The sequence below is a fragment of the Sturnira hondurensis genome, unplaced genomic scaffold, assembly GCF_014824575.4.
Source record: "Sturnira hondurensis isolate 20B ecotype Veracruz unplaced genomic scaffold, ASM1482457v3 Scaffold0002840, whole genome shotgun sequence".
NCBI lineage: Eukaryota > Metazoa > Chordata > Mammalia > Chiroptera > Phyllostomidae > Sturnira > Sturnira hondurensis.
The window spans coordinates 26302260-26317092 of NW_028075471.1; the positions used below are offsets into that span (position 1 = coordinate 26302260).

Consider the following 14833-nt stretch of genomic DNA (forward strand, 5'->3'; position numbering starts at 1 on the left):
AGTGCAGAGGGGCCACTCCTGGCCTCATGCAACTTGCAACCTGGCAGGGTTGGCCAGGAAGGGACAGGCAGCCCTGCGAGCAGTTTCCATCGCAGGGAGGGGTCAGTGCAGAGGCAGAGGTAAACACAGAAGGCCCTGGGGGGAGGGGGAGTGAGACAGTGCAGGCCCCTGGCTGTGTTGCTCTCAAGTTTATCCTGGAATCAGGGGGTGGTGGAAGATGGGTGCAGGAACACGGGTCTCATGCCCACAGTGACTGCTCGCTCTACTTGGGGAGTATGTGTGGGGGTGGAGCCCTTCAGTCTAGTCCGCAGGGAGGGTAGCCACAGCCTAGAAATGCTTCCAGAAATTGCTTGGTTCTTCCCCGCTGGAAACTGGCATTTTCATAACCCATCACGTCTTCCACGTCACCCAGATAGCCAGCATGCTGGAGTTAATGAGAGGACCAGGTTTCCTGGCCCGGGTTGTTCATCTCACTTGTTTGTTTTTTAATTCATTCCACACTCAGTTTTCTGTCCTTATTGTCTTCTTGCGCATTTTCTTAATATTTTCATGTATTTTATCCTACCTTTATGTGATCTGCATGCTAGTCTTTGGAAGATTAAAGAGGAAGTGAAGTTCAGTGGTAGCAGTTAAATGTGCTGCTGTTGATATCCTGAAGCAGAAGGCTGTCTCGTTTCAACTCGGTTCGCCTTTGAAAGGCAACTGAAATATTGTGGCGTCTGGGGTATTACTGGAAACGATGGGATGGTTTTCTACCACAGCGATCTCTCACCTGTCGCAGGAGTTACGTTCCAGAGACCCCCGCGAGAGGTGAAAATCCGCGAAGTAGTGGCATTATATTTATTTTATTATTTATATATATATTAAGGCTTTATAAACCCTTCCCACACTCCTATAAACCTTTCCCACTCTCTTATTAACCTTTCCCACTCTGTTATAAACACTTCATATGCTCTTAAAACACTTTTTACACTCTTAAACCTATGTCGTTTTAACAACATATAAAATCCTATATGGGTACCCACCAGTGAAGTGTACGGTCTTCCCTTGCTGTATCGCGGTTCACCTATTGAAGCTGCAAGAAGTGAACCACAATATAGCAAGGGACGACGGTATGTGAGTGATGATATGAAAAAGTGTAACAATTATTAAGTGCTAAAATTGTAGGACACTAGAAGTTATAATAGGGGTTTTCAGGCATCGCCAATTAGTGGATAGTGAAATCAACTTCGTAAGTTGTGAGGGTATTACAAATTGGAATATAATAAATAGAGTAAGTCAGAGTGTATCCCTTGTGTGGTTTGTGAAATACCTGTGCTATATGCACATACACAACACACGTGTTTGTGCAGGATTTTTACCCTGGGTTGAGGTCCAGAAGCCCCTGAGTCACCAATAGCACTGCCTTTGGTTAATCGCCACTGGCTTGGTTCCCCTGGTGGCTGCCCTGTCTTCGGCCACCACTGTCAGGAGATTCCTCATGACGGGATTCTTAGGTTCTCAGACTAGAGAGCCTAAGCATTGCTTAGAGAGAACCTTTTAAAAATACAGGTTTTTAGACCCTGGCCCCGGCGACTCAGCTTGAGTAGCCCTGGATGCAGCCCAGGGTTGTGCATTCGAAGAGCCCTCTGGGAACTTGGAGCAGGACACCTGGGGCCACTTGGAGGACCCCTGCTCCGGGGCCCCTGCTGTGAAGGGACAGGCTCCGTGTGCAGCAGGCGCTGCGCACCGTGCTGAGTCAGGCTCTGAGATTGACTTAGGAGAGTGTGTGCGCGGCTGATTCTTGGAATCATTAAAAAATTTGTGTGATATTTATGCTTTCGTTCTCAGGAAAATTAATAGAATATTGAACCTACTTAGAACAGTGGGAACACGATTATTTTATTGGGCGTCCTCGTCATTGTCTGGGAACATTGTTTTGCCTGAGGACATTCTTCGTGTTGAGTTTAAAAGGGACCACCCCCTGAGTCTGCCCTCCATTCTGTCCCTCCTCAGTGGGCAGTAGTAGGGGTCATTCTCTTATTAGGAGCTGGGGCAATGAGAAGACTCGTCTTCCTGATCAGAACCTTTTGTTTGTAAAGACGATGTCATGCCTCTTCTTTCATGGCTGTGTGTGTGGACAACACAGGACTCAACATGCACAGGGCGATAGAGGGACCTCAAACCCGGGGTCCACCGTAGCCCACCTGGCTGCCTTCAGTCTGCTGTGAGGTATGTCTAGCTCCTTGCAAGTATTCCTAAAATTAGAGGCCATTTCCCCCTGTTTAAAGTAATGTGTTTAGTGTCCTCTGGGTTACTTACAGCCCAGTGAGTTGTTAGGTAATATTTGCATCACCATGGTAACTGATGACTAATTTTTGAAACCTGTGCATGTTCTTAGTTACTGATTCTCCCTTGTGTACGAGGTGGTCTCCCTGCCTCGGCCAGACATAAAATAAGACCTGTCATTTTAGAGAAGAAAAGTGCCCCAGGCCGGGCAAGCGAACACATTTGGGGACTGATGGATGGGCCCTGGAGTTTCTCAGGGAGGCACCTCCCTGCTCCCCTCACGTTATCCAGGCCCATTTTCTGTAACAGCCTTCATTTGCTTATGGGGTCATTATCTTCGTATTTTCAGTGTGGTGGGAAAAATGTCATGGGGCTGAGCAGTGCTAAGCAGAATGCCTTAGAGAAAGTTAAGGTCCAGCTTGTTTGCAAGTTCAAATTCTGCCCCAGAAACTTTTATATTGCAGGGTGATGTCTGGGAGAGGGGAGGAGAGAGAATGAAAAGTCACTGGTGTATTTTTTAGTTTTATCAAGGTGTAATCGACAAATATATAAAATTATAAGATACTAAATGTACATCATGGTAGTTACATATATGTATACATTGGGAAAGGATTTTCCCATCTACTTAATTAACCCATCCGTCACCTCGCCTACTTGGTGAGAACATTGGAGTTCCACTTTCTCAGCAGATTTCAGCTATGGAATACACTGGTATTGACCGTAATCACCATATTTTACATTAGGTCCTCAGTCCTCATCCACCTCGTAGCTGAAGTTTGTGCCATTTTTCTGAGCCTCTCTCTCTTTGCCCCAGGCCCTCAGCCCCTGGACACCACTTTTCTGCTCTCTGTTTCTGTGTCTGACTTCTTTTTCAAGATTCCACATAGAAGTGATAGATGTTGTATTTGTCTGATTTATCTCACTTGGCATAATGCCCTCCAGGCTCATCCATGTGGTTGCAAATGGCAGGATTTCCTTCTTTCTCGTGGCTGAATTATATTCCATTGTGTATCTTCAGACCACATGTTCTTACTCATTCATCTACTGACAGACACTTGGCTATTGTAAATGCTGCAATGAGAACCATAGTGCATATATCTCTTTGATAACTTGTTTTTATTTCCTTTGCACATATACCCAGAAAGCAGGATTTCTAGATTATTACACTAGTTCTGTTTATGGTTTTATGAAGAACTTTCATACTGTTTTCCATCATGGCTGCACCAGTTTACATGTCCATCAGTCAGTGTATGAGAAGTCTCGTCTTTTCTACATCCTCTGCACACTAATACCGCCCCCCGTCCCCCACTTTCTTTGGTAATAGCCATTCTCACAGGTATGGGATGAACTCTTATTGTGGATTTAATCTGCATTTTCCTGATTATTAAAGAGGTTGAGCATCTTTTCATGTACTCATTGGCCATCTGTGTGTCTTCTTTGGAAAAATGTCAATATAGCTCTTCTGCCCATTTTTAAATGGAATGTTTGGTTTTTTGATATTGGATTGTGTGAGTTCTTTCTGTATGTTGAATGTTAACCCCTTATCAGATGTATGATTTGTAAATACTCTCTCCCATTCTGTTGCTTGCTTTTTTGTTCTGTCAGTGTTTTCCTCTGCTGTGTAGAAGGTTTTTACTTTGATGTGGTCTCACTTGTTGATTTGTGTGAACTGTGTGCACACTTTAGATATTCCAGTAGAATCTGCCTTCTGAAAAGGAGCAATAAGCATTCAAGTTCACTACCTTCATTCTAGTCTCAGGATGCTGGTATCATTATCTCCATTTTACCTTGAGGAACAGGAGACCCAGAGGGACGAGGCAACAACGTGTTCAGGCCGTTCAGCGGGGCAGGGGTCAGGCCAAGGCTTGGACCCAGGTGGGTCCACTTCCGGTGCCTTCTGTGCCACCACCTGGCAACCCTCCCACTGGCTATCTGGCCGGATTGGTGTGTAATGCCCTGTCTTCACTGACACCAAGCCAGTAGTTCTGACAGAAGTTGCCTTGAGGAAAGAAACATAGGAAGTTACAGCCTGTGAGACTTGGTTACAAGCTTTAGTCTGTGATTTCTGAATTCCTTAAGAGGATAACTTGGAGGAAGTGGTGTGTAATCTTCCACTTATTAGAAACTAGCAAGTCCATTTTCATTGGCCTTCAGGGTCGATTATAGAATTGTCTAAGGGAGTGTCCTTGCACTAAGGGCAGTCTTTATAGGCAGACAGGACTGTTGTCTTGCCATCATTAATTCTAAGCATGACGGCCGGAGGTAGATACCCAGAAAGCATGGTGGGGGATGTCTAGGAGACTGGGCAATGTGGACAATTGAAGTCTTATCACGATTTCAGAATGCTGCTTGATTTTCCTCTTCTAAGACCTACTTTATAAATTATGAAGTAATTTAGCTAGTGATCTAGCTACCTTGGCAACATCTTATTTTGATAAATTCTTATTTTGTAACAATGGACGTAATCATGCCTGATTCAGGCACTTCCTGCAAACCTGAGGCCAGGAACCTTCGGGATGGAAGTGGCATTGTTTGGTTAGTGCCCCGTCCTGTGCAGTCCCTGCTTCCTAGGTGCTCCAGGTTCTCAGACGGGCCCTGAGCTTCCCAGAATCCCGGGGCAGATGCCGGCGGTGTGCCCTTTGGAACAGGTGTGTCTCACCAGGTCAGGAGACTACTGAGCCACGTGGAACTCACTGCAGCTGTCACGCCGTGTGTACTGGGCTTTTCAGAGAGCTTAGTGAGATGAATATGTTCCATTCTCCACACTCACGTGTCTCAAGGTCTAGTTGGGCACAATTTAGGAAGAATAGGAAGGAACTGAACAGAAGACCGCCCTTAATCTTGGCTTCAGTTACCTCGGTCAACCACGGTCTGGAAATGTTAAATGGAAAATTCCAGAGGTAAACGATTCATAAGTATTAATTTGCATGCTGTTCCGAGAAGCACGATGAAATCTCACGCAGCCCCACTCTCTCCCACCTGGGACGTGATTCACCCCTTAGTCCACGCTCTCCACCTGTTTGTCACTTAGCAGCCACCTTGATTATCAGGTTGGCCGTCTCGGGATAGTGCTTATTAAGCCCAAGTAACCCTTACTTTACTGAATAATGGCCCCAAGGCACAGAGATGCTGGCAATTCAGACCTGCCAGCTGGAAAGTGCTTCCTTTAAGTGAAAGGTGAAAGTTCTCAGCTTAAGAGAAGGGAAAAATCATACAACGAGGTTCTAGGATCTATGGTAAAAATGAATCTTATATCCTTGTGAAAAAGGAAAAAAAATAGTGCTAGTGTGCTGAGAGTGACTCCCTTCATAGAACTTGTATTGCAGTATATTGCATGTTTTGGTATTAGTTATTGTTATTAATCTTTTACTGTGCCCAACTTATAAATTATACTTTATTATAGGTATTTCTGTATAGGATTAAATATAGGATATATAGGGTTTGCTACTATTCTTGGTTTCAGGCATCCATGGGGGGCCTTGGAGTGGATGGGGGGCGGGGTCTACTATTCCGAAGAGAAGAGGGACCCAGAAGGGTCCCGGAGAAGGCTAACTGAATTTAGATCCTGAGAGACTAGCAGGAAATGACTCCACTCAGAGGCAGCTCTTCCTGTGGGCTGTATGCACACTGCCAGGCCGGCTGGGGAGTGACCTGCCGGGCACCACTGAGGCTCAGGGGGTAAGTCACAGCAGGGTAGGACCTGGGAAGTCTGACTCTGGAGCCATATTCTGTACTCTGAGCTGTGCTGTGGGACTCATGGGCTTTCTGGGATTCTGACCACACCGTACCACAACCTGGAGGCACCCCAGTGCTTGGTGCTGGGGATGGACATTGGCCTTTCCATCCTGTTACCTCCCTGGTGTCCTCTGTGAATGGTTTTCATTTGACCACCACTTAGTCCCCCCAAAAGCATTCCATCCTATACACACCTTTGACCCATTAACCCAGACTGATCAGCATGGCCAAACCAAGTGATGTGGCTTAGAAATTCCCCAAAGTGCACACACCTACAGCAGAACCTCCCCACCATTTGGATGGGGAACCGGTACCATTGCAGTGTGGGCAGGTCAGCATACTGCAGACACTGTGCATGGCCCTTCTCGGCTGTGGCAGATGACACAGGAATGCATGTCTCTGTTGGTGGCTAAACAAAGTGAGAAGGGCAGGTCATATGGCTGTCTCAGGAGCATTGTAATGAAAACAGTTCAAACTGATACCTGCATGTTTCCATTTCAGACATGCTTTTTCACGTGGCAGACACAGGCTGCCTACTGGAGGAGAGCAAGGCTGTTGCTTTAGCCGCATCTGCCTGTGTGTGGTGTAGATGTGCCCTAGCCCAAGGCCTCTCATGTCATCTCGGCTCATCTTTGAAATGTGGCTGAAACATTGTGGAGTCTGGGGTATTGCTGGGAAAGGGGGAGTTTTCTTCTACTTTGAGTATAATGTGGAAAGTGTAAAATTGTTTTTAAATGATAGTTATACAATATACTGAGGTAATAGTGCTTTTCCAAATTGCAGGTTATCACTTATTAGTGGGTATAAAATCGATTAGGTAGGTTGAAGGAGCATTAAAATAGACTAAAATTGAGTAGGAAAAGATCATAGTATACTATGCATGTCATTTTCTGAAATACTTGTTTCATGTGTACTGCTATGCCGTGAGTGAATGGTATTAGTTTTGACCCTGGCTTGGGGTCAAACATGTTTGATAATTGCTCAAAATCATTACAATGGGGGATTAAGGAGAATAAAGGCAAGAGTTATATGTTAAGTGTTTTAAGGAAGGTATGTTTGGAATGTGTTTTTCCTTGAAGGAAGTAACACACACACATAGACTTGCACACGCACAAACACATACACACACCCCCAAGCCACCACCACTGAACAAAATCAAATGCAAGCTGAGATGTGTGTCTTCTTGGGGGGAGCCGCCCTGCCTCTGGTTTCTAGGAGGGGCAGTCTAGGGCCTGGGACTGTGTGTCCCTGACCTCTTGCCTCCACAGCTAACTGGGACCAGAGGTTGCCATCTGGGCCGCCTCTACAGGTCTTAGTGACTCTTGATCAAAGAGCTCTCAGCAGGATGGGCATTTTTACGTGAGCCCTGAAATGCTGTGCGTTCTCACCCAGGCACAGAGCTCAGACTGGCAGGAGCTTCTGCATTTGTCCCACAGAAGCCTCTCTGGCTGCCTGTGCCTGGTTGCGGAACTCTTTCTTCTCTGACTTGTGACTCACCCTGGCTTCTCTGGTGGATGCTCCAAGACCCGTCGGCTGCCTAGATGCCTGTCACCAGCCTTTGGGAAGCACTGGGCTCTGGTGGACAGGCTGAGTGGCTTGGCTGTCCCACCCTGTCATGCAGGGCTGTCAAGAAGAAGCAGTCATGCCAGGAGGAAAAAGCCAAGAATGTGTGGAGTCGATAGAGCAAATTTGTATTGACCTCCCGTGTGTGCCAGGCTCCTGCGGAGCTCCATCCTCAAAGTCCAGAGGCACAGAAAGACAAATTGGTACTGATTCCAAGTTAACCAGTTACAGCTGAAAGTGCCACAAAGGACAAATGGGAGTGTCCAGACCTAATTTAATCTGGAACAAGGTGACACTTAAGCAGAGATCTAAAAAGAAAGATTGGGGAAGGCCCCAAACATGGGCAAGATGTAAGGCTGAAGAATTTGGTGTAAGCCCCAGTGTTCCATGCCCCAGAAGATGATGTTCAGGATTTTGAACTTGATCCTAAGAGTGTTGGGAAGCCTTCAGGGGTGTTAAGCTAAACCTGACAACAAAGGTTTGGACTGTACACTGGCCCCTGTGATTAGTCTGAATGCACCATATTGGAAGAGTGCTAGAGTCTGTGCCAGAAACGGTCAGAAAACAGCTCACCGTGGAGAGGAGAAGAATGCAAGGCTGTTGTGAAACGTGCATAGAGATTGACATCAAATGCTGTGTAGCAGATGGAACCAAGAAGATAAGAATCTTCTTGGAATGTCTGCCTTCAAAAGCCAAACCTCCCTGACATCTTGGTGAAGGGTGACAATAATGCTCTGCAGTTGAAGGATACTGCTCATTTCTTTTATTTCCACAGCGATGGATTCTTGATAAATTTGTTGATGTGCACAGCCTGATAAAATGTTGATACCTAGGTACCTTATTATCATATCGAATTTTAACTTTCTTTTTGGATCTCCTAATTTAGAATATAAACATTTTCTGCCTGATATTCATGGATAAAAGAATAGAGAAACATCTGTAATATTTTTTCTGTGGATTGGGGCCTAAAGGTGCAAGGGGGGGAATGGATTTGCTTCGATTTTATAGTTAACTATGTGCCGAGGTGAGTGAGGTAGGACAGTTCTCATTTTGGAGTTGTCAGGCTAGAGGTGGGCTGGGTTGTCACCAGATGGAGATGGGTGGGGATCATGTTTGCAAATATTATTGGGAATAAGATTTTTGAATCAATGAGGTTTATAATCTGACACTGTATTTTTGGGCCCATGAAAAAATTGTTTAGGTAAGATATGAGCTTTTCTGTTTTGTTTTTGAAAACATCGTTATTGATATATATACCATAAAATCTGCCCAATTGCAGTGTACAATGCAATGATTTTAGTGTATTTATAGAGTTGTGTTGTGCTGTAGTTTTCATGTTTTTTGTTGATTTTTTAAAGAGATAGGAAGAGAGGGGAGGAGAAGAGAGAGATTTATTGTTTCACTTATTCATGCTTCATTGGTTTATTCTTGTATGTGCCCTGACCAGGTATCGAACCCACAACCTTGGTGTGTCGGGTCAGTGCTCCAACCAACTGAGCTACCCAGCCAGGTTGTGCTGTATTTTTTAGACAGTAAAGCTGTGTCATTTCTACCAGGGTTATTTCCATCTTCCAAAGTGGCTGCTCTCAGATTGAATGTGGATCACAGCCTCCACTCTAGAGATTGAGAGTCAGTGGGTCAAGGCTGAGGTTCCAGTCTCTTCCACAAGCGTGAGTGACTGCAGCGCCGTGTTTGAACACCGCCCTCCCCACTAGAAGTGACGGGAGCCTCTGGCTCTTTCCCCCTATTCCTGTGCACGATGGAAACCCACCCTGTGAGTTCTTACTGACTCGTCGGCCTGTGTGCTCCTGCACTGGAGGCATCTTTCTGATTGGTTTCTACTATTGTCGAGAGAGAGAATGAGCTCACTTGACATGGCTACCCAGGCATATCAGAGTCTAGTCCATGTCTACATTCTGAATTTTATTTTCTTTCTCTTGTTCACCTAACTTTAGACAAACGACCTAGTGTTTTCCAAATAAATCTTGTTCTGTCTCCCCAGGGTAGCTATATCTGGAATCAGCACCTGCCCCCACTATGTTTCGGGTACTAGATTAGGTATTGGGGATAAAGATGTGAAATGACATATCCTTGTTCCAGGGAAATGAGCCTTAGCCGCAAACATGCACCGGCAGTGGTCAATGTCATTGATAGAACTGTTATTTCAGGACAGCGACTATCTGACGTGGTTTAAGATGGAAGAACCCTTGGCTACTCATCTGAGATCATCTTAACCCCAGTTTTGGAGAAGAGTTTCTTAGTTCAGTTCTCTTCTATAACTCTTCCCTTTCTCTCTGCTGCTACAGGAATTACTGTCTCTTTAGTTTATTGTCTTAGTTTCTTTTTCTTTTTCTTTCTGTTTTTTTTTTAAAGCTAACTATGACCTGGCTCCTTACTGTGGCCTTGAACTGTTGTTTAACTGTTTGTGAGCTAATTTGTATTTTCCCACCAGCTGGATCGGATCCCAAGTGCCTTACCTTAAAAACTGTGTCTCCATTGCTGGGCCCCCTCTGGTGTCTAACATGGTTCCTTAACATACTGTGTAGGTGTTCGAGGGTTGTTTGAGTGATGTGTCTTCCTTTGCAAGGTAAAAAGTGCAATTAGTTGTATAAAACATTATGTGGGATGTTGGTTCATTCCATTTCCAGAATATGCACGTACCCATTCATATTCCTAACAGTGGTGGATTGTAGAGTGAATAAATAATCTAAATGTTCCTCTTCAAGAGAATCTTCAGTCATTGCTAGAAAGTTCCAGTTGGCTCTCAGTCTCCCAAACTGATTATCTTTTTCAAAATAAACACACACACACACACACACACACACACATAATATCTGTACTGTGCCGGATGCCAACTAAAATTTTTTAAAACTTCAGGAGATTTCGTAAAATGATACGTAAACCCAGTCGAATGGATTTGACCACTCCCTTTATTTAGAATAAACGGTGTCTCTCTGACAACTTGCTCAGCTTTAGGAATTTATCTTCAACTCACAGCAATAGCAATTGGAAGGGGAAAGTAAGAGACCCTTTGGTACCTTATATTATACGGAGAAATTGCCATTATGCAGATAAACTGTAATATAATATCTGAGTCAGCATTATCATTTTTATTTTCATTGCAGCAAGTAACCTCTATGAACCAAATTGTAGTTGTGAGAGTAATTTTCCTCAAATTATGTGATCATTCAGGTCTGAGAAAGTGAGTTTTACTTTTCTTCCACCCTGTGGGATCCATGAATTTTCATGTGGCTCACCCACCCCCAGTGTTTTATTTCAGACAGTTGCTGAGTGGTCACGGCAGTCACACAAGAGTAGAGAGAATCCTGGGCTTAAATACAGTCTTCTGAGTTTCCAAGAAGGAAGCCGTGGGCGATGACTTAGAAACCTTGTTGGCATTCTCTCCCCAACCTCCTACTCTCTCTTTCTCTTTTTTAATTAAATGAAGAGACATTTTCGATAGTCACACTCCACTGTGGGGACACATTTTCCAATAACCAAGGAACAACTGAATGTAACTCTTTCCCTTCAGAATTACATGTACAGATGGGGGGAGCAAGCCACTAACAACAGAGCAAGAATTTTAACCAACAGGAAAAATGCTTTGAAATTTGTCAACTTGGGTTTGCTTGGGTCTCAGCCCTTTTGGGATGCTATGACAAAACACCATAGACTGAGTGGTCTATAAACAACAGAAATACAGAATTAGGTCTCACTGTTTCGGAGGCTAGACGTCCAGGGTGCAGAAGGGGCTGGGTGATTCAGTGTCTGGTGAGGGCCGCATCTGGGTTCGTCGATGACCACCTTGTCACTCTGCCCTTTCCAGGAGGAAGGGGAGAGGGGGCTTCAAAGGGGCTTGGGTCCCATTCACGAAGGTACCACTCCCATGACCTAGTCACTTCCCAAAGGCCCCACCTTCTCATACCCCGTCATTGGGCACTTAAGACTTAACAAATGAACTTGAAGGACACACAAACATTCAGTTGGTAGTACCTTGTCCCAGGTCAACCAAGACTGTTTTCTTTGAGACCAGTGGTCCCAAACCTTTTAGGTACCAGGAGCAGGTCTCATGGAAGACAATTTTTCTATGGACTGGGGAGGGGGGATGGTTTGGGGATGATTTAAGTGCATTACATTCAAGCTTTCCTCCCGCTGTGTGGCCTGGTTCCTGACAGGCCTGGACTGGTCCCAGTCGCAGCCTGGACATTGGGGACCCCTGCTTGAGGCCTTAAGTTTTTAGTTTCTTCAAGTCAGGAATCAAAAAATGTTTAATATTTCTTTTAAGAACACACTGGATGTTTCCCAACTTGGTCTTCAAAGACGAAGGCAGGCATTGAGCTAAAGGTAGGGTGGTAGCCACATGCCACCCCAAAGTGTCCGGTTCCTGGGATGTTGTTTGGGACAGGATGATAAGGACTGCTTTGGGGTTTCCTCAGGTCTTTCTCAGTCCACCCAGCCCATCTGGTGGACACTGAGATGCACACATGCACACACATGTACCCACATACCCCCTCACACACATACACACACATACACACACATACACACACATACACACACATGCCTCAGGAGTTATGCAGCCCTGGCCTTCAGCCCACTGTTTCCTTTTAAGGGGCTGTCACCCCACCTCTATCTGGGTGGCTTTGCTCTCAGTGACTCAAACTGAATTGGCAGTAGATTCTCTGATGTCTACTCTAAAAACATTTTGGGGGTGGTTTTAGAATTTTCTAATTAGAGTTTGGGAATTGGATGGGAGCCCTCATTTGAAATCATTTGGTGCTCTCCCCTCACTTGGAAGAGTATATGCTTATTTCAGGGTGAAGGGAAAAAACGACAGGCTACGTTGAGTCACAGAAGTGAGAGGGGGCAGGAGAGAGAAACGGGCCGCCTGCCACCAGCATTACTCAGAGGACGGTGGGTTTTATGACATGTTATTTAACGTTCACCACGGACTGCTGGAAAGAGGCTCCACTGCCACGATCCCGCGGGCAGCTGACTTTTTTTGGCTCCCTGGCTTGGGTTTGGGAAGGTACGCCCGCTTCCAGAATTGTAGGCAAAGATAAATGCCAGAGGTCACGATAATTCTATGCTCTCCAGTTTGGCCATTAAACCAGTGGCTAGGTGGGCTCCACTCCTGAACCGCTGGCCCGTGTAAGCTCAGATGCGCTCAGATGCAGAATGAGTGACCCCCGGGTTTCCTCCACATGCACCACGTGTCTACAGAAGACCACCCCCGAAACTCTGGAACACCGCTTCTGGACGAAACTAACAACAGTAGACGATAGAAACCCTGTTATTAGAAGAGACTAGTTCAGAGAGCAGCTCTCTGACTCTTATAAAGTGTTCCAAAGCTAGAAAGCTCATTTCAAATTTCCTAAACACAATCCTGTCCTGTTTTTTATGGTTACTTTTGAATAGCGATGAGTATTTCTCAAAGTTTGAAGATGGACGCTATAAATATCCTATGTGTGTGTCAAAGTTGACACCAAAGATTTGTGAAACAATAGTCACCACACTAATTCGAATGCTTGTTTGTTGCTGTTATTTTTAGTCTATTGTTTTCCCTTTTGTTTTGTGGCTTGAGAATATTTGCTGGGATCCCTGAGGGTGAAATCCTGACTGTTAATGGTTGCAGCCCACAGTTTGAAAAACACTTTTTTATACCTTTTGCTCTCCAAGGCCACAAAATTAGCTCTTCTCACCTTTGTTATCCCAGCAACAACTGGACAGGGCTCAATAAATATTTTTGTTTAATGAAAGAATGAATACCCACTACGACCTACTAAGCCAGTGACCCAAGGGCATAACGAAGACCAGGAGGAGAAGGAGAAACAAAAAGAAAGTGAGGGAGTTTGGTGGAAAGATGGGAGACAGAGCTGAGGAAGGAGGTGCTTTTCCCAGGGAAGGCAGAGCACCTGTAGCCGTTTTCTGGTTGTGACATTTCGGTGACATTGGATTCTAGATTGCCCACTCTTTTTTTCCACAGTGCTCAGAGTTAACTTACAGGAACAGCTCTTATATCATCATTTTTTGATCTTCATTGTTCCAGTCCTCTATATTATTACGTTAAAACACACCCCCAACTTAGTAACAAACAAACAAAACCCACTGTCAGTGGAGATGGTGAGTTCTGGCCCTGATCCCGTGGGCAGGTATTTGGACCCTGCGAAGTGCGAATGGTGGCTTGTCCCTGCTTGACAAGGTCTGGAGTGTCCTCTGGGCAGACACAGGCATGCCTGGGGCGGAACCCCTTGGAAGCTTCTTCCCTGCTATGTCTGACTCCTGGGTTCAGCTGAGACTGTACACTGGAGTGCCCGCATGTGGCCTTTCCATGTGGCTAGGGCGTCATCCCCGCATGGTGGCAGGGTTCCAGGAAGCTCCCTGAGACCTGTGCTCCAGGGGAACCAAGCAGAAGGGCCTGGTGCTTTATGCCCTGGCCTGAGAAGTTCCACAGAACCTTCCGTGGTGCTCCCCCTGGAAGCCATCTCAGCCTGCCCTGGGTCAAGGGGAGAGAACAGGGACCCTTCTTCTCCATGTGAGGAGTGACGAAGAGCTTTGGGGATTTTTAATTAAACCAGCCTTTACCTTTCTTTCTGGGGGAAAAGCTGTCCATGGGGTGACTGCTTTGTGTCTTTTACTTCTGCTAGCCTTCAACTTTGTAAGCTAAGGGGAAGAAGAAAAGCTAGAGAAAGCAAAATGGAAGCCAGTGTCCATCTTCAGACCTAGAGCAGCAGGGAGACAGGTTTTCATAGTGATGGAGGAAGCAGGAGGAGGAGGGGTCACTGGCTCCTCCTTGGGCAGCATGTGGAGCTGGGAGGACAGTTGTGGAAACAGGAGGGGCTGACGGTCACTTAGAGGGCATTTATGAGGCCTGCCACTCCTCGTAATTTCTTCGTTTGAGTCCAACTTTTGGGGAAATTGGTTCATTTCCTGTACCATCCCTGCAGATTGGAGTTCAAAAATGAAAGTGGTGAGTGTTTTGGTACCATCCATGGCACTCGTAACCCAGTTTCCACTCTTCATTTTTTCAAAGACAGGCTTTGTGCTTGGTGCCGAAACCAAGGACAAAGGCCTGGCAGGTTAATGCAGTCCTCCCAGGTCTCTGGGGCTGGCATGGGTCAGGGTGACCTTGGCTCTCGGAACACTCGTCATTCACATCTCCCTTCTACAGGGGAAAAATACAGAAAAACAAAAAATACCTTAATGGTGATTCATTATGATCTCGTTTAAGACGTTCCATTTCATTTAGAGGTCAAGTGGAAGACAC

The 14833-nt window shown here is 45.5% G+C and overlaps 1 protein-coding gene across 2 annotated transcripts in view; it reads left to right on the forward strand.

Moving 5' to 3' along the window:
• Positions 1-14833, forward strand: part of ELMO1 (engulfment and cell motility 1) — a 476071-nt gene that overhangs the window by 119799 nt on the left and 341439 nt on the right. The window lies entirely within an intron of this gene.